Below are 14,736 nucleotides of genomic sequence, written 5' to 3' on the forward strand. Positions count from 1 at the left end.
CTGAAAAGAATTCGTGGTAAATGCTGCACGAACGTTTAATCACATTTTCGTGCTTCTCTACTGTGTATCTTTCAGCAACAAATACATTTAGACAACATACAGAATGAATGAATACATCTGAGGTACATTGGTATACATAAAGGTTAATCAGTTTGGCCGGGATAGAGGTTATTTTCAACAACTCATGTTGTCGTTAAGGGCGATTGACTAATAAAGAGAAACAGGCTCCCGGACTTTGCGAAGATCTGTGATAATGTCAGACACTGGATTGTCAATTATTTAGACTATCCCATGAATATCAACAAAATAACAGATAAAAATGTTGAAAATCAGGCTTACTTCTCGCTTCACAAGATGGTTAATACACTTCATAGACATGTGTGTCCGAACACAAATACATTCAATACTGCGTCTCAGTTTTTTGACGCAGATGATATATTCACTGTACACACACTCAATTATTGACAAGGGTCATGAGATATTAAGGATCAAATTTTACACTACACTATGCGATGTCACTGTGCTGATCATTTTGCCATAGAGATTATATATATGTACATATGACGTTAATAATTGTTTTCAGGATTTCCGCTGGAGATCCTTGAAATTAATTTCGGGTGGGGGTGGGGGGTGGGGGGGTAGAGGGCTTAGAGAGTAATAGGTCTAGGAAAACCTCTGGTCAGATTGGAATGGCGGTTAAAACATTTACTTTTTCCAAATACGGAGGATCTGGTTATTATACCCGTAATTGAATGTGAATACCGATAATTCAGTGGGGGTGGGGGTACTTTGTATTACATTTCGTTGTCCTCTGGTAATACTTTAAGCGACAGTAGCGTGTAAATGTGAAATTTCACAGATATAATCACGTGTTTGTCTGGCGCCGGGTCGTGTTTAAGTAGAGGTACAGGGCAGTTCCCATAGAATAACGCCAAGTAAAGAAACACCCACAACTGAAATAGAAAAGTCCAAAATTCAACAACAGACTCCTTTATAACCTGAAAGTACTTTTCTGACTAAGACTATTGACAACGTGTATTAGACCAAGTATACTTGTATAGACTGCGATTTACACGTTACAGGAAATTGTGTAAATCCAACTTTTACACGTGACCAACAGAGTGCTCTTATGTTTCTGAAACGTGGCCAACGCTCAATATTACATAAACCCACGCGGAAGCAGAATGTTTAATTTCATGCAATCAGAACCCAATAAAAATTAGATACATAGATTTCACAAACATATTTCGTTGCGAATTTCTCTACAACTGGGGGAATTTGACATTGCATGTCCTTTTCCTTTCCTGAAAAACTGGGATATTTATCTCATTTGAGATATTTCGAATTGAATGTTCGTAACATTATAGCTCGGCTAGGTATACAGGCCCATACGTACGGTATTGTTCGTACTGTATCTGATAGCTGTGTCCTTTATGTTATTGTACTGATAACAGTAACTTCTGTCGCGTGTTTGTAAATATTCTCAACTACGCGTTTCGAAATTACATTGCAATCGGATTTTGAAATTTACATAATACAAATCACATTGTTTAAAGTTAGTAAGTCCCGATTTCACTTTTATTCAGTCCTTCGCATCACAAACGCTACGGTGACATCCATACAGCGTATGTCATTTCTCGAGGAAGTAACAACTGCAATGTTTGATTTTTAGCACATAATCCTCAGTGTTATTGATACGGAAACACGTCACAGGGGATCAGATTATTCCTTTCTGCATTACACCAGTCACCTCCCTTTGTATGACCTTTCGATTAAGGAACGTGTGCAATGCAGTGTACTCGCTTGTACAGGCCGAAGCCTCCTGTTTGTGTAATGTTAGCGTGATTCAGAGTCACGTGGTCTCCTCGCCACTTTCCTACTAGCATGTGCTGTCGGTCCCATAGTCTTGATAACTCGTCGTTTACAGAGTAACTGTGTACTTTGTACGCTGAACTAATTCGCAAGAACAATACCGTACGTATGGTCATGTATGCCAAGCCGAATTATCCTCTGACAGAGGACTGGTATTAAGAATATTCAAGTGTTAAGGGGTGTTGCAAGTAAAAGTTTATAATTTGAAGTTTTTCTTATACGGTATCTTAGGTTATTGATAATAATTGGTAACGTATGGGATATCTATCGTTATTTGATTTAATAAATTGTTATTGATCGTTTCAATTGTGTTCTGTCGCTAAAATACCATATTTCCACTTGATGGGACACTTTTGATATGTTTGTGTCATTCTTGGTTGATAAACACTCTGTGTGTTTCATGGATTTGTAAACTTGTAAATATGTCTGATCGGTCGTTCCAGATGCTTAGAAATATCTTCGTCAAAGTCCACTCGAGTTCTCTCCCGTCAATACCTACCGTCTATAGCGAGAAGAGGGATGTTCTAGAATTTTTCCAAAAGTCTTTTACTAATTTTAGAACATGACGCAACTTCCCACTCGCAGTTTGCGCGGGTGACGTTACGCGGGCGCGTATTGTAACGCCTTTCAGCCTACGACAGTTAGAAATGCTGAAGGTGAACAGAATCGGTTGAATATGATGACTATCTGAATTAATACTGCGCTGTTTGTGTACTTGAGGACTCAGGGTGGTAGTTTTATGGCCGTTCATTTATCGGTGACTTCGGTGATCAGTTTAATTATATATTTCATGTGTATGAAAGGAAAAAAACGTAAATTATGTTTAAAGCTGTCTCGAACGGCATTCTACCCATACTACTGACAGTGTCGGGTGTGACGGGAGCTCCACGCATCGTGCCTTTTTCGATAGACACGCCCGAGTGAAGAAAGGTCCAAGTGAATTTATTTTGAAGGTCGTTACCCCAAAAGCAAACAGTGCGTCTCCGATGCGTTTTGGGTGCATATGCACAATCGTCAAAACATGGCTGACTGATTTTATTAGGAATCACAATTAGCGGTTTTAGTTGCTAAATATTGCAACCATTATATTTTGTGTGTTTAATTTTGTTTGGTCTTTTTAGTGTGCGCCTGTGAAATTGAAAACAAAATGTTTGCCGATATCATATGTTAACGAAACCCTACAGCTAACACAAGAGATAGTGTGTGGTATGGAGATTTCAACAGATTCTACACCCAGGGTGTTTCGCAATAAGGTCGTGGACCAGGTATACTACGTCGCAAACCGTGACACTTTGTGATAAAGATTAATACGAATATACAGATCTCTAAATATCCTTTTTAAGGGAAAAGTTTCTCACTAAAGAACCCCCCCCAAAAAAAACAAAAACAAAAACAAAACAAAACAAAACAACAAAAACAACAACAAACAAACAAAAAACAAAACAAACAAAACAAAACAACCCCCAACCCCCCCAAAAAAAACCCCAAAAAAACAAAAACAAAAAAACACACCAAAAAAACAAAAAAAACAACAAAAAACAAAACAAAACAAAAACCAACAAGAAAGAACCAACAAAAAACAAAAACAAAACATACACACACACACACACACTCAAAATAACAACAAAAACGCTTCGGAAGAACATCCATGAACGTTCCGCATCTATTACACGTGCATGACAGTGAAATAATACCCCCAGTCGAATTTTTCCATTTTGTATTGTAAAAGCTCTGAAACTTGGTTCGTTCTATGTAATTTGATTTTAAACAAAACCCCATTGTTTCGGAGTCTGTGTATATCTTACTCGAAGGTAAAACGTGCGGATTTCTGTTAAATTTAGTCAGTTTGCCTTAAGCTGAACAGCGGGTGTGGTAAAACCATATGGACGCTAAATGTATATTCTCAAGCTAATGTATCTTAGTTCTAACAAAGGCTGTCTTTATGATATTGAATAATATCCCATACCATCGAATCAATATATATACTTCACGACATACAAGCTTATAAATACTGTATATGTCAGCGAGAAATGTGGGGAAATTATTGTGGTTATTACTAGACATTGCTTGATTATGATTACGTGTTGGGTACATTAATGGTTTGGTTGAGTTAATCTAATGGTTAAAATTTGTATGTTTGTGTCAACGAGGAAAAGAGGCGCAGGGTTATATGTTTCGTTTCGTTTTAGCATTCCGACTCGCCATTGGACGACACAACAGTCTCGTGACTCGCTGGCTACATTCCACCTGCAGTTGGCGAACGAACAAGGCTGCGAACAAAGTCCCTCGTTGAAAATGCGTCTTTTGTTTGAAATCTGGATGTTTGTGAGCCCATTTTGATTCCTGTGGATATATTAATATTATTTTACGTAAGTATGTGTGACGATATTGGGTGCATATGCCTTCATTTGTGGAATATATGTGAATATTGCCTGTGTTATCGAGCGCGCTATACAGCGGTGGGAAATGGCGGCAAAGTGAAACTAGGTCACATGCTTTTGTTTGGGTTCAGTGAAAGACACGAGGTGAATATCAACACTCGCTGTCACCCATGGATGTTGATTTCAGATTGGATACCTACCATGTGGATGTCGGCGCTTCAGAATGGATTTTATTTCATCCAGATATTAATTATGAACACATAATATGTTGTCATGCAACTATTTTGTCGTTTGTTGTGTTTGGGTCATATGAGTGGAGAGTGTATTTTTATCACAGAAATCGGGCATATCAAAACACCATTCACCACTGACCCCCATTGTTTCATTGTGAATTACACATCTCACGCTGAAGGGCCGTAATTGACAGTAATTAGTCGTAGAACGAATAAACAATAAGCTGATTGATGAGAATAAACAATGACTATCTGTGTGACTTTGGCTTGAACAGGCCTTACGATATAATGGATTTGCTCAAGCGTGTACGTTGGGTGGGAGGGGCAGATTTCATGAAGGTCAGGGGTTATGTGAGTAACTTGATTTGATGAGCACGTTAGCACCAGGACAATTGATGAATGAGAGAATGCAGTTGTTGTGTTGAAAGAATTTTGTGAACAATTTTACAGTGATTCATGCATGAATGAAGCATTGTACAGTGTCACCTTTCAGTGAGTTCAGAGGGATAAGCTAGGCCACATTCACATAGTAGACTGGGAGTATTTAGTCAGTAATCCATATGGTTACTTGGGAAATAAACTGTAGCTGGAATATGGATTGCTACAAGAAATATCTCGACAAGGGTTAACAATCCAAGCTTCATGTTGAGTCTTTAATACCTGCAAGGTGTTGCCTGTGTGTTAATGGTTTTTTATAAAACAAGTCGTAAGTTCACATCAGACTAGACCTGTTCAGGAAAATCTGTAATAATTCTTAGCTACAGGTATACAGCCGGTAATAGAAATGAATAATGCATGTAAAGCTATGAATCTTTATTCCAGCCATTCATATCCCTTTTGATTCTAGAAATACTCTTGCAAGATGCGCATCTGATCGTCAGTGAGAGTAAGGTCAGACTTGCTTGGCAGTTAACAGAAAAACAGGGAGAATAATTTCTGTTTGGACAGAACAATGTTCAGTAGATATGTTGTCAGTAACTGTAGAATTGTGTTAAATTATTAAGAAGGAAACAATGTCCAAATCCTCTCCTTTAAGGTTTGAAATGACACAGTAATTAAGAAGTGGTTCAATACTTCTGTTCCTGTGCATGTTTTTCTTGTACAGGGTCCCATGTGATAAGTGTTAGGTCACTTCAAGGTGAAGGTCAAAGTCATACTGATAAGTGACTTGTGGTATAAGATAAGTAGTGAAAAGCAAATCAGTCTGTGACTTTGTCCATTAACTTTAAAGTCCATGGCTGGTCTTGCTAAGAAAGCCCTTGCACAAAAGTCACACTTACCTTCAATGGAAATAAGATTTCCTGACAGACTTAGTTATGAACAAGTTTGCTTGTTTAATGGTATTTGTTTAAATTTTGTCACTGTTTGTCCATCTTGGAGTTAAAGGGAATCAGTAGTGCAGATTTCTTTCAAAGAAAAAAAAAATCCTCCTTTTGCCCAGTGATAAGTATGTGATACTATGGAAATGGCTAGTGTTATTCATATATCTTTTAGTATTGTCCAAGTAAGGCTAGTGAAATCGATATTGACTTGCATGGAGTGTACCTTGACTGCTAGGCAGTAGATAGGTTAGTGGCAAGGCATACTGACTTGAGACACCAGACACCATAACTTATCAGATGATACGTACTCCGCTGAGATATTCTGAAGTCATTGTGAATAGACGTAGCAGAACTGAGGGATAATGAGGCTGTTTCGTTATGTAGTTGTCATGTTATGACCCAACGCATGACTTGACAGTTTTAGTTCTGACATTTTTGAAGTGGTGTAGTTTTATGGATGTAAGTTCTCTACATGGCTGCACAGAAGAAAGCACTTGGCTGTAGCTATGGGGATCTGCTTCCTGTAGGGAAGTGAGTTCAGCACAATTTCAGGCCCTCATCAGATACATTTACACAGAAAGAATAGTGTAGACTTGGGCTGAGTATTGGCAAATATATTGTTACAGGGATTGGAAAAAGCAGAGGCCATTGGCCATTTTGCACATTAGGAAAAAAAGTTGCTCAGTAAAATTTTGAAGTTAACTTTCGATACATGCGCTGTGGCCCATCAGATTCAGAAAATGGCAAATAATCCTGAAAAAGGCCCATTGTCAAAGTTCTCTAACCCAATCCGTGTCGTATTGCAATTTATTGTGAATGAGGTATCTTTATTGCCACATACCAACACTAATTGCACATGTCAACCTTTTTCTCTTCAATACTTCATTATAAATCCCTAAAGGTATGTGTTAGGGTTCTGATAGCAGCAACGTCAAAAATAAGTTGCATGCTAAAGGACTCTGTATTCTTTTCTGTACTATTTATAGTATTGTAGTATGCGGTTTTGTCATTGAATAATGAATAAAAACAACAGATTGTAGTCTCAACCCTAAAGATAATCAGTCACCTCAGATATGTTATTTACCCAAGATATGGGTTCACAGAAAAAATATTGTAGTATGGTCCTTTGAAAAATGTATTGCGATATACCGGTAACACTGTGACTATTGCCTTGTCTCAGAATGTATAGAATTTTGATAGTAGCAGAAAATCCCATTAAAACTGAAGGAGCTCCAGTGGGCTGGGAAACATGAGCAAATGTAGACTTGCTTCATTTAGCTTCAGCATTGGCAGTTTGGGCTTGGCAGTTTGGAAAATAATGTGATTCAAGGACTGTGGACAGACTAACAGTAGTGGAGTAATGCCTTCATTGATAGGATCTGGCAGTAGCACCTTCGTCTAGACCTGTACACCCGAGCCAGGATGTAAGTAAACATTCCCAAGTTGGAATTAAACAATCCCCAATTCATTTGTCACGGCTTTGTAGATTTGACTTGTATTTCACTGACAGCCGGAGCAATAAAGAGGCTTGTGTGTCTTTGATTCTGTTTTTGCATTGCATTTCAGAATGCAGTGTAGGAAATAAAATACCTTTTTAGTTTGGGAAAAGAGAATTTAATTAACTATTCCAATATTGAATAGATCTTACTTCCTAATTTGTCTCCTATGGGAGTCTTGTATAGATTCTAAGATAAATTTCTGTGTATGTGTGGCAGCATAAGACTGTCCAGTCAATATATAAATCAGTAGGTCATCACCATTCAAGGGCCATAAAATAATGTTAGCCATTATTTCACCCTTGCAAAGACAGACTTGAAGGATTATTTGGAAACTTGTGTCAGATGGTACAGATATCAAATTTTCAAAATATACTACATAAGATGTTTGTTAGTTGATATGTTGTGAGTACATAAATTAGATTTATACTCATCTGTGTATTGATACTTTTTTGTCTTTTTTGAAGCATTTGAACTCGTCAGAAAGTGATGTTTTACTCTTTCATTCGTCTCCTTCAACCACCAGTCCAAAGTTGACCAACTGACACCATCTGCACCTTATTTCAGACTAATGGTCAATGTAAAATCATTTTTAAGTCAACTTAATCCTTGAAAATTTCCCCTGGATTTTCAAGTAATGACTGAATATTCAGGAATCAACTTTGCATTTGCATGGACCAAGAACCTAGATTCTTTGTAAGGAAAGTAGGATTCACTGGAGTCATGGCAGTGGTCACAACTGCGAATGAGGTCATAAGTTTGATCTGTGAAATGAGGATTGTCTCTTTGTTTCGGAATTTGAAGAAGTACTTTTGAAAAGAATTGTTTGAATTGAAAAAGCAAGACTTTCTTCCACCTCTGTGTTGCCATGAGCATCCAGTGCAGAAACACATAAAATGCCAAGGTTGTATTTGAGTTTAGCTTTTGTATCAGAAACAGCCTCATCTGACCATTAGTCACAATCTTTGAGTTGAATGTCACAGTGGTCCAGTATTATTATTTGTATTGCATAAATTTGTTACTTGCTACAGTGGGTTCAGAAAATGTTCTTCTCTGAAATGCAGGATGAAAATGAAATGAAAGTCTAATGTACTTAAGTGGAATAGATTTTGTTAGTGTTGAAATTTCAGTGCAGATAGTTGCTCATGTCACAACCCTCCCTCCCCCCTAAAACTGCTTTATAAATGTTCAGCTTTCTAATTACTTCACAGATGTTGCATAACAGTATCATCAGTTGCTAGGCTGCTTGTTGTCAACATGATCTAAGTATGTTGCCATGGTAATGAAGTGAGGAATAACAGCTGCGAGAAAGGTAGTTGTGAGAGGAAAATTAGCAACTTCCCATTGATTCCTTGTGAAGCACGCAGACTTGGGCATGCATCTTTTTCTTGACTGAAGGGGAGGTAACTCTTGTTAAACCTTAGGGAAGGCATTCTATGATGGGTTTGAATTGATCTGAATGACACAGTGTAAAAACAAGTTGTAAAATTGATCGAAGGATTTTTTCCACTTTGGTAATAAATGGTTATCATCGATATTTGCTCAGATATGCTGGTTTTTAAGAGAAAACATTTTCAAGAGTCAATATCAACACTTCAGTCTATGATTTTCATCATTAGATTTACTTAAATCTTATTGGATATCTTTCAGACGTTAAATGAGAAAATTTGTAGCAGTGGTTTAAAAGGAATTACTGGCTATAAGTTTTATGACGGAATGATAACTGTTTGAAATTACAGGGGTCCCTGGGTAATACCCACTGTGAGATTTACCGCTATTGTGCATGAATCTACTGATCTTAATCTGTACTTGATAACATTCACAAAACTATTTGTGTTTTAGAGTAAATTTATATATAATATTATAAGATATACGTTTGTGAGAGTAACATGATTAATCACTGGTTACCATGGCTATAAAGGTGTTTATGACGAAACAAAATAGGTTAGTTAAATGCTGTCCCATTAATGTTTTAAAACTGTTTTGTTCAATGTTTGATAGGCTGTATTGAAACGGTGCGTAGTACCCAAGCTTATGTTCACAGGGAAATGAGACCGGATTTCCTACCAAGAGTAGATAAGAGCAAATTAGGGGTGATAAGATGTCTGATTATCTCGCCCAGTTAACATCTGTGGATGTGGATATGTTCGAGAATATTGTATGTAGCAGAACAAGTGGACATCTGTCTATAATGTTTTTGAAAATGTTTATGTATGGAAAATATAATCATTAAAAACAATGTTTAGTCTCGGCATTGTTCCAGTGCAGTGGTAACAGCGGTATATTGTGTTTGGTTTGGATTGCATTTATCACTGCACTTAGCAATATTCCTTTGAGATGGTCACAGTCTCTAAATAACCAGGTCTGGAGCGGACATTCCTTTGATCAACATCATCATGATCAATCTGTGCAATTGGGATGCGATGACATGTGTCATCTAAGTCAGCTTGATCATGTTTGTCACTTCTTACGATAAGCATAGGTTGCTGAAGGCCAGTGCTAACCTTTATTTTCAGGGGTACAATATTTTTAGTAGATTTTGTTGTTACATTAAGTATTGTTAGCTTTGTAGACTGGTGCAGATTAATAGCTGAAGTCAGCCAAAGGGTTGTTCAGTTAAGAATGTATTTGCTGCTAGACCAGTATGTGATATAGAAGTGCTTCTGCTGAAAGACTTTCATATTTATGCAGTGCATGCAAATACAGTTGTTTGAAGAAGATTGCGATTGATTGTTCACTGGTTATCAAAGTCTTTCATTTCTGAGAATTATCAGAATTGTGGCATTAAGCACAGTTCATTCTATGGGTTTATTCATACCATAACTCTTATCACTTGGAAAATACAATATTCATTTCCCACAAACATCTGAGTTGGTTTGAGAAAATGTACTCTACAACTGACAGAACAGATAATGAAGCATTTTGGTCTATGAATATTTATTCCTGTTTTACAACCAGGCTCCTGAAAGTCAATACATACCACTGTGGAATAATACTTCGTAATTAATTACTTTTAAGCCTGGTTGTGCGGGTACCTTCTTCATGTGTGTTCAATTACTGTCTGAATGGTGGGATACTCTAATGGTTCAGCATCACCTTGTTTTCTGAAGGTCTAAGTTCATTTCTCCACATGTTTTGTGTGTGAGTTTAGTTTTATGCCACTTGCTGCCATATTCCAGCAATATCATGGCAGAGGACACATTGTTCCCATGAGGGGAATTGAACTCGTGTCTTCAACATGATGAGCAAACACTTCAACCGCAAGACTACTCCACTGCCCCTTTTGTTTTGTCTACCACTGATGTTATTGGAATATTCCTGAAGTGGCATAAAACAAATCTTGCCTGGTCATCCATTCACTCGGTTACTGCCATGAGAAAGTTTCCAATTATTTCCATACCATAATCATTCTGTTGTTAATAACTTGCTGGCTCCCTGTTCGGACGAGATAATGATTCTGATATTTAGTGCGTAATCTTGATGTCTCTTTAATTAAATTTGTGTCTTTTGGATGTAATGACACCATAATGAGCTCTGTTTTGATGGATAGTAAGTTACTGGTTTGTCTGTCCTGTTTTCGTATACAAAATTTACAGGCCGCTATGATCATTTTCTTGTTAACCTTCTTCTTTAGAAGTAGAGAACAAACTCAAAACCCATTTATCAATGTGGAATTGTTTATTCAATCAAGCTTGTGGCCACCATGTCGACTGTATCAGAATGACCAATATGTCCATTGATGCTGGGGAAAAATGCGGTTTTATCTGAATGCTTTTTTTTTAAGCTGCTTAAGAATGGTCAGTGAGGTAATTGGAACTACAACATTTGTTTTAGGCCTGCCATAGTGATTAAAACAGATTGTGACGTAAAACCGACATTTAATCACTCGATTGTTGGGACTAAATCAATATTTGATCAGGTGAACATAGGAACTTTTGTTGCAGTGATCTGTTTGGAATTTCTCTAACAGATGTCTCTGGAACTATATAATGTTGACATACGACTCCATTCATATTGAGATGGAGCCCTGGTGAGCTCATAGATTCAGAGCCTGAACTTGAGGAAATATGGACAGGATTCATTCAGGGCTTTTACAGTACTGGTAAGGGTTTTGTGAACTGGTAAACAACTTGGTTCAGGGACTGTGACAGACTTGAGTATTGCCAACTGGACGTGAAAACACAATTCAAGCACCTGTTAATTTCCCCATTAACAAGACCTACCTTGATAGTGAAATCCTGTGATTTGCCAATGAACGCTTACCTGTGCCAAATATATTTTGGGACTATGATAGACTTTGATAGACATTAGAGTTTACCAGCATACTAGCTTACTTGACTGAAGACTGAAATTTATCTGGAAAGTTCCTGAAAGTGTTGGTTGAACAGCTTACAAAAACTAAACTGAAGAAAACTGAAAGGCCAAATGTTATTCAGATTACAGCTCTTTAAAATTTAGGATAGGTAGATAGGGATTCATTATTTTTGTTAACATTTTTGTTTAGAAGTAGAGAACAAGCTCATAACACATTTATCAATGTGGAATTGTTTATTCAATCAAACTTGTGGCCACCATGTCGACTTGCTCTATCAGAAAGACCAATGTCCATCAGTGCCAGGGAAAAAGCGGTCAGTCAGGTAATTCAAACCACAACAATTTTTTTCTCAGACCTGACAGAGTGATTAAACCAGAATATTTCAAATTGCGATGTCAAACTGACATTTAATCACTCGATGGTTGGGACTAAATCAATATGTGATCAGGTGAACATGGGAACTTTTGTTGCAGGTCTAGTGACTCACATACAAGAACATTATGATAAATGCAGCTCAGAGACAGGGAAAGAACTGTGTGGCAGATTGAGCCTCTGGCTGAGTCACATGCGACATATAAGCAGTAAATGATCCCAGTATTGCATGATGCTGTATGTCTACTGATGATATTGTTGCAGGACATCACAGAGATCATTCTATGATTATGTAAGGAAATGCATCTTGCTAGTTTGTCATAATTCAGAAATTAGGTAATTGAATGACATTTTGACTACAGCTTGGTTGTGTTCCTGGTTTGATTTTTAGTTTCAGTTGCATAATGTGCTGTCCAATTGTGATTAGCTATTAATATTTTTGTACATGATGACAGTATGAAAGAAAATGTCTTGTAGTAATGCGTTTTCAAAACCTAGGTGTGACTTCATTCAAACACAGCAAAATTGGTGGGGAAGCCAAGTGGTTAAAGCTTTCACTTGTCTACTGAAAATCTGGGTTCTACTCCCGAAATTTGGGTACTTTGAGAAAAGCCCATTTCTGGTGTCCCATGTACTAGTAATGCTGGAATATTGCTAAAAACGGCATGAAACTAATCTCTCACTCGAACCTAGTCTTCCTCAGGCTTTTGAAAACTGTGTCATATGTATTGCGTATCATAGGACACATCAGTCATTGTGAGTGTATTACCAACATTTATAATGCAAACTACAGGTTTCTGCGACAGTGAATATAGGAGATGTCCATTTCTATTATTTCTGTCAGCTAGAAAACCAGTGAAGGCGTCACAGATATATGTAAACACTGAGCTTGATCTGCAGCGTTGATGTGAAGCATATTGAAACATGAACACAGGCGGATATGAATCTATCATGGTGTGTGTCAAGTCTGTCTGTTTTGACCAGATCGCACATCACTTCCTGTTTCACTCACAGTCTCTGATTCATCCTTGACATTTAGCTGGTATACGACTGGTGATCATAATCGTCCGCTGCAAGCTGCCTTAGCCCCTCCAAGTGCACTGCATGGTCAGCCTACGCCTCATCACAGACAGCCAGCAGTAGATTTGTGCAGATATAATTAAATGTCTCGTTTCTTTGTTCTGCAGGTCAAAGGTCACATTTGTGATACATACCTTTTAATATGCACAAACCATACAGTCCCCATCGGCATACCTCAGCGTTTTTAATTTAATTTTTTTTTTCAACTAATTCAAGACTTTCGAAATATGTATGTTACTCTAGTGAGTGACAAAATTTGGCTGATATTTGTATTTTGAATAAATGTTATTAATGCCTTCATCTGTGTAATATCCGTTGTGAATTGGTTTGGCAACTTGTTATGTGGGTAAGCAAAGAAATAGTTTCTTTTGTTGATTTAAGTTTGTTGAAAACTTAAGTCCATAGAGACAAACAATTTTGAATGTTTCCTGGCTTTTCTATAGAACCATAAGTTTATCTGTCAGATTTTAGTTATGCCCCCAAATTATGATCAAATGTAAATGAGAAAATAACTGAAGAACTACAGGTCTTTCTTCTGCATAAACATGATGAATAACTGGAAATGTTGATGAGAAAAGCATTATTTCTTTATTGCACTTCAGCTGATCCCAATCCAAGCCCATAGCACCTACATCCTGATGCCCTTTTAATCATATTAATGAATTCTATGAGCAATCTTCCCTTAAGAACATCAATAGCTCAAACATCCATTCCAGTTTAGCAATTGAACCTGTTCAGCTCACGATAAGGACTAAATATTTTATCCCCAAATATGGATTTTTGTCTCTTCCTCATTTGTACAATGTGCTACAGACTGATTTGGTGATACTAAACATTTAGTTGAAGCCATTTCCAGATATATGTGTGGAATCCCAATCATTACTTTGCATCCCCAAAATTGTGTAATGCTTGCATCTCTTGAAGTTGTAGGAATTGAATCCAGTCTGTGTAATTCTTCTGAATATTGTTCCAGTTTAGTGCAGTATACAAATTCACCAGTGCTTTCAATCCAGTATCAATATTGTACAAGATGTGATATGTGAATATTGCATTAGTGAGAATTACTTGAATGCTCGCTGTCATATTCCCTTGCACGCCAATAGCTGAACACTATACAAGAAGTACTTGAGAAAATCATTTAGAGAAGTACTCGGCTGATGTATTGATTAAAGAAGAAATCATGACTGGTTCCAGGCCAGATCACCTGTTTTAAGTATCCAAGCTCCAGCTGATGTTAGTAGACTCATTCTTCCTTCAGTTGTGTGTACAAGCATCTTTGGACAAGAGATGCCATGTGAAATGCCAAAAACCGGTGACATCTCTGTGTCACAGGGGATCTTGCATAAGATATACATAACAAGGTTTTATGTGCTGGATAGATGCAGATACATGGCTCGATGGAAATTGAGACTACCCAAACAGTGTTTTGACAAAATTAGTGCTAGGCTCTAAAGACTGTTATTGGACCTTAGATATATTGTAGAATCTGGTTGTTTTTGTACCGGTAACCTAGGTGATAGTTTATTTAAAGGCAAAAATATGTGAAAATTTCAGACACCTAGGGATCACTCGCTGTCAAAGTGAAAATATCTCCAGATGTTTCACATACTAATTAAGTCAAAGTACATTTCAGCATGTTGTTTAGGTTATGAAATGTTATAGGCT

At 37.3% G+C, this 14,736-nt stretch overlaps 1 protein-coding gene across 1 annotated transcript in view; it reads left to right on the forward strand.

Moving 5' to 3' along the window:
• Positions 1-4,109: 4,109 nt before the first annotated feature.
• Positions 4,110-14,736, forward strand: part of LOC137265371 (serine-rich adhesin for platelets-like) — a 47,405-nt gene continuing 36,778 nt past the window's right edge. Inside the window, exon 1 of the mRNA XM_067800760.1 lies at positions 4,110-4,241. The gene's annotated coding sequence lies outside the window, so the exon portion shown is untranslated. The remainder of the gene's footprint in view (positions 4,242-14,736) is intronic.

The sequence above is a fragment of the Haliotis asinina genome, chromosome 15, assembly GCF_037392515.1.
Source record: "Haliotis asinina isolate JCU_RB_2024 chromosome 15, JCU_Hal_asi_v2, whole genome shotgun sequence".
Taxonomy (NCBI): Eukaryota; Metazoa; Mollusca; class Gastropoda; order Lepetellida; family Haliotidae; genus Haliotis; species Haliotis asinina.